The 5,915-nt window shown below is 49.2% G+C and overlaps 1 pseudogene; it reads right to left on the bottom strand.

Moving 5' to 3' along the window:
• Nucleotides 1-3,576: 3,576 nt before the first annotated feature.
• Nucleotides 3,577-5,030, bottom strand: LOC128063444 (AFG3-like protein 1; annotated as a pseudogene).
• Between the last annotated feature and the right edge of the window lie 885 nt (nt 5,031-5,915).

Below are 5,915 nucleotides of genomic sequence, written 5' to 3'. Positions count from 1 at the left end.
CTGTGTAGTGTGCCAGCCATGATCTCCTTGATAGTGTGTGCAACTGGTGTTGTGGTGACCAGAGGCTGCACCGAATCTTAGACAAGGCCTCCCCTTTTCTCTGTGGCTAGCACAGCCCTGCTGGGGCAGGGTCTGCTCCCCAGTTGTTGGAGTAGAAGCCCCAGGGGTTGGGTTTGATAAGGCTCTGTTGCCTTGTGTGCTCTGTTGCCAAGGAGGTGAGTTGCTGAAGCAAGTGAGGCCTATTTAGTTACTGCAAACCTGTGTCACCCATGCAGGTATCTGCAGTTCTGCACAGAAACAGCTGAAGTTTGCTTTGTTTTCTTCCTTGTGTTTGTCTAGTGCTAAGTTGTCACTGGGGACCAGGGCATTGTGGCTGTAAGAGTTGAAGTGGTTGTGCTTTAGCCTGGAACCTATGCTGCCTCTAAGGTAAGTCTTACCCAGGGCCTGTTGGCTCCAGATCAAGTTTCAATCTGCAGTGTGAGTGGATGGAACTGGAGCACTCCCACTGGGAAAGAAATACTGCATATTCCTACCCAGGAGCTATCCACTGGAGACACGAGCTTCTGTGATGCTGCCCACCACCTGGTATATGCACTAACAAACTCCTCTGCAACCAGACCCACCCCTAGATCCAGTCCCACTATGGGGGCACTGATAACGGGGGACTCCAATGTCAGCCCCACCCCCACAACGTGCAGCTCACAAAGCGCACTGCTGCTAGAACCACAGGCCACCATGAATACACTGACAATGGGACTCCTGTGGTGGAATCATGCCCAGCCCCACACGTGCTAACAATGGTTAGGCCCAGATTACACTCTAGGCCCTCCAGGCTGTCCCACAAAGTTAGACTGAATTCCCTCCCCGGGCCCATCTGCTACAGTCCAAGTTTCCATAACTAGCTGCTGTTGGTACTAGCAGGATGGGAGGTGGCAGCTGTCAGACCAGGTTAACCTCTGTCCTGATTGCTAGTAAGCCAGCAGGCACACATTTCTCATAAGCAGAGTTCAGGTCCTTCTAGTCCTTTTATCCCTCCCAGCAGACCTTACAGAAGGCAAGGAGAGTTCCAGAACAAGGGGCCACCCATGTGGACTTTTCCTCTTTCACAGCTCCTTCCCAGGGATGTCAGTCCCTTTCTGATGCCTTTTTTTCTTTCCTCATACCCAGTTATGTGGGAATGTTTCTTGAAGCTTTGGTTGAATAAGAGACCTTCTGCCAATTTTCAGTTGGTTTCCTGTGAGAACTGTTCCACATGTAGATATATTTTTGATATGTTTGTGGAGACAGGTGAGCTCTACATCCTCCTACTCTACCATCTTGATCTCCTCCCCAATTATTTTAAAAATCTGTACAACTCTGAGACAGGTTAATGAGGTGCTCACTTTAATTACATTTTTATTGATTCTGACTTACTTTATGTATTTGCTTTACTTTATGTAGTTGCTAAAATTTTTGCTGCACATACAGATTTATCATGACATAATACTCCTTATTTATCCTGCTTTGTGCTTTCACCCTTCAATCCCACTTTAATTTCAATAAGACCATTTTAGTGGGTCCAAGCACATGTGGTTTCTACATGACCACGGTAAAGTGGGATCTTTGATATACTTTTATTTATCCCCTGTACTTTTACTTATCACCTATACTCTTTCTTCATAGCCTGTTTCATAATCACCACTGCTTTAAAACTTCACATGCATCCTTTTTGCATCATCCTCTTCCACCTTTCAGCTCATAAAATTGCTGAGTATTTATTAGAATTCCCCCTACTTACCCATTCTGTTTGAAGAATCTTTGCTTTTTTTCCTATTTTATATAACAATGTCAGTATATCCATATCCATTTGCAGATATTCTGTTGTTCACCTCATTTTTTTTGTTTCCCCCAGCTTAATTTTTCTGTTCTTTTCTCTTTTTTGTGGCCAATCATTTCCTTAGTATATTCTTAGCTGGAGCATATGGGTGATATACTCCAACTTCTTGCATATAAAGAAATATTTTTAGATCCATTTAAAAGTATTCAGTACTTCAGAAGCCACAGGAATCTTGAGGTTTATGAACAATTTAAGAAGTTATTAATGGAGAGAGATAATAATTCAAACTGGCTCTCTATCCCTTGGTTTCTGCAGAAGGGTAGGAAGACCAATTTCTTTTCCGTGAAAGGCACAGACTTTTCTCTTCCAGGAAAGACTTAGAATTCAACCCGTGTGAAGGCTGAAATTGGACATTGCTGGAACTTACCCGCCTGGAGCAGCCAGAAAGTGATGCAAATATTAGAACAATCAGCACAATTGAAAGGGCAGCTGGAGAGGGAGTGTTTAAGACAAACAGAGCAGAGTCTCCACCTGCACTCACTAGGGGAAGAGAGCCAGTCAAGCCTGTCCGGGAGATTGAAGTATGTAGTCCTTTCTTTGCTCTCATTTCAGAGATCTCACCAAGCAAGATTTAGTTTTCCAGATAGCCTTCTTTGTAGAAAGAAGCCATGCCTCAATAAAAATAAATTCTTTTCTGGTACCAGTCAGGTTTATTTTGATAAATAAATGTATTGTTCCAAGGGCCTGATTCCAAGTAAAGGAGGAGAAGGAAGGAAAAGGGAGAAAAAGGAGCCAGGGAGAAGTTTTCATGTCTGTCTCTGTGTGAATCCACTGTAAGAATTTCTCTGTAGGAATCACATCTAACCTGAGATCATTTGGAGAAGGTACCACTTTCAGTTTTCCAGAGAGAATCACCGGTACCCACAGATTTAATACAGCCAGAGAAAGATAAATAGATAAACTTTAGGCCCCCTGACAAACTGAACTAAAGATTTTGCCCCAGGACAAAGGGGGTGACTTATTCCCATATATCCTCTCTACATATTGATGTGCATTCTCTCGGCCCTTTGAGACAATATTCTAGGACCACTGATCTGAGCCCAGTGCCTCATTTAATTACATTTTTTCAGATCTCAAGGAAGAGCCCTTGAGTGTGTATTTTTAATTATAAGGTAAGTAAGTAAAATATAAGTATTTGACTCTATGTATATGAAACATCTTGGGCAAAGTCATGTGGGTGAGCCCTAGGACCAGTTGGGAGTATTCATATAGTCTTACACAAGGCACTTCATTTCTTCTTATCCTCAAATGTGCTCTCACATCATTTGAATATACAGCATCTGTGCCATTGTTCTCAATTGCATTCTCTGATGGGAAGCTATATGACTTGATTTCTTACACATTATAGGTGTTTCATAAGGATTATCATTTAAAATAAGGGGAAAAGGCTCACTCCAGGGTGCCACATATTAAACATTTTATCTCTTCTTTTTAAAACAATCAGAGCTAAATGTTTTTACAGATAATCCCAGGTCTCATTAAAGGGGAGTAAATGTTCACTCTTATGAACACTTTTCAGATTCCTCAATAACCTAACTCATTAACACTTCCTTCTTCTCTTTTCCCATTTTCACATTTCCCCTAGCTTCCTCACCCTTTGAAATTCATCTAAGCATCTCTGTCTTGTGTACCCTTGGCTTTGTTCCCCTGACTTTGCTTCCAGAAATAATTTCTGTGGCTATTTATTTAATGTCACCTACTCATGTAGTATCAGCACCTGTGAAGCCTGGAGTGAGGGCCACAAGCTTCCTTACCAGGGCATCCTTGCTGAGGCTCTTGTTCAACTTGAGTGGACGCAGGTGGACCCTGGGGATAGACGACCTACCTTTGATGTCCGGGGGGCCAATGTAAATCTGACGGTCGAAGTGGCCTGGCTGCATCAGGGCTGGGTCAAGGACGTCAGGGCGGTTGGTGCCGGCCAGCACGACGACGTTCGTGGTAGAGTTGAATCCATGCATCTCCACAAGCAACTGGTTCAGGGTGTTCTTCTGCTCACTCTGGCTTCTGGCCAATTGCATCAATCTCGTCCACAAACAAGACAAAGCAAGTTTTTCCGGGCCACTACAAACATGTCACGAACCCGAGCTGGGCCAACGCCAACAAACGTCTCCAGGAACTCAGACCCATTCACGGTGATGAAGGGCACACCAGCCTCCCCCGCGGTTGCCTTGGCAAGAAGCGTCTTGCCGGTACACTGAGGACCTGTGAGCAGGGCTCCCTTTGCAATTTTGGCCCCAAGGTCCTGGTACTATTAGGGGTTCTTCAGGAAATTCACAAACTCCATGATCTCCAGCTTGGCTTCTTCACAACCAGCCACGTCTGCAAACCACACCTCGATGTCATCCTTGATGATCTTGGCTATTGTCTCACCAATGCCGAAGAGGCCCCCTCCTCACCCACCATGCCCAGCCCCCATCGGAACCCTCCTCATGGCATAGAGGAAGATGCCAATCAGGAGAAGGGTGGGCACCAGGCTTCGCAAGAAAGTCCCATTGCTCTCGGTGGTGTAGACCACGGCCGCCTGGTTGGGGGTCTCAATGCCTAGCTCCCATTGGGTGGTCTCCAGGTTGCGCTCGAAGGTCTCCATACTGCCAATGCTAAACCACGCATACTTCTCGAGTGATGTCCCAGGGGCAGGAATAACACGCACGAACTGTTTATCCACCACTTCCAGCTGATCCACCAGACCTCTCGCCAGGTAATACTGCACGAAGTGCTTTCAAGTGATTCCCTTCCCAGGATCTCGGAAATCGAAGTAGGGAAATCCTGCAGCGACACCTGCCCCCAGCACGGCCTGACTGCAGAGATCACTGTCTTCCCAGGGCACCTTCCCCTTCTGCACTCGTTTCCACCAGGCAAAGTGATCCTGCTTTCCTCCTCTCTTCCCTCCGTCCGCTCCAGGACCAGCATCCTTTGGTTCACTAGTTCCTTTGGGTGGTTTTGAACACAGCCACTGGGAAACTGATGCCAGTTTTATCTGCAGAGCCGACTGCTAAAAGCGGATTCCCTGGAGACACTAGTGAGCGGTTCCAAGCGCCCTCACACCTGCCCCGAATGTCCTGCCCCCTCGCGGGCCAAGGCCACACTGCCACAGCTTGGCGAGCTGCCCCGCCACCGCCCTGCTGCGGGCCACTGCCACCAGCCGCGGTGACATTCCCCCTCAGACATTTCTAATGTTTGCAAGGAAGCCGCCCCGATCGCCACCCACCACCTAAACCCCTTTGTCAAGGAGAAGCACTTTGAGCAGGCCATCGAGAGGGTCACTGGAGGCCTTGAGAAGAAGACACAGGTCCTGCAGCCCGGCAAGAAGATGACGGTAGCCTATCACGAGGCTGGCCATGCGGTGGTGGGCTGGTTCCTGGAACACGCAGACCCCCCTGCTCAAGGTGACCATTGTCGCCCGGGGCAAGGGCCTCAGCTATGCCCAGTGCCTGTCCAGGGAGCAGTACCTGTACACACGGGAGCAGCTCTTTGACCGCATGTGCGCCATGCTGGGTGGCCGCGTGGCTGAGCAGCTGTTCTTCCGGCGGGTCACCACGGGGGCCCAGGACCACCTGAGGAAGGTCACCCAGAGCGCCTATGCCCAGACTGTGCAGTTTGGGATGCGTGAGAAGCTGGGCCAGGTGTCCTTCGATCTCCCACGGCCAGGCGCGGCGCTGGTGGAGAAGCCCTCCAGCGAGGCCACCGCCCAGCTCATAGACGAGGAGGTGCGGCGGCTCATCGGCTCCGCGCATGCGCGCACCCTGGACCTGCTCACACACTGCCGTGAGCAGGTGGACAAGGTGGGCAGGCGGCTGCTGGAGAAGGAGGTGCTGGAGCGGGCCGACACGGTGGAGCTGCTTGGGCCACGGCCGTTCACCGAGAAGATCACCTACGAGGAGCTCGTGGGGGGCATGGGCGGCCTGGAGGAGGACATGGCCCTTCCCAAGGGTCGGCAGGGCTGGCGTGGGGGGCCCGCTGCAGGAGAGCCCAGCCTAGCGTCTCCGCCTGGAGAGCAGCCTCCGGGAACCCCAGAAAGCAAATTAAAGCACATGTAACC

Source organism: Budorcas taxicolor, chromosome 18, assembly GCF_023091745.1.
Source record: "Budorcas taxicolor isolate Tak-1 chromosome 18, Takin1.1, whole genome shotgun sequence".
NCBI classification, from domain to species: Eukaryota; Metazoa; Chordata; class Mammalia; order Artiodactyla; family Bovidae; genus Budorcas; species Budorcas taxicolor.
This window is presented reverse-complemented; position numbering and strand designations above follow the sequence as displayed.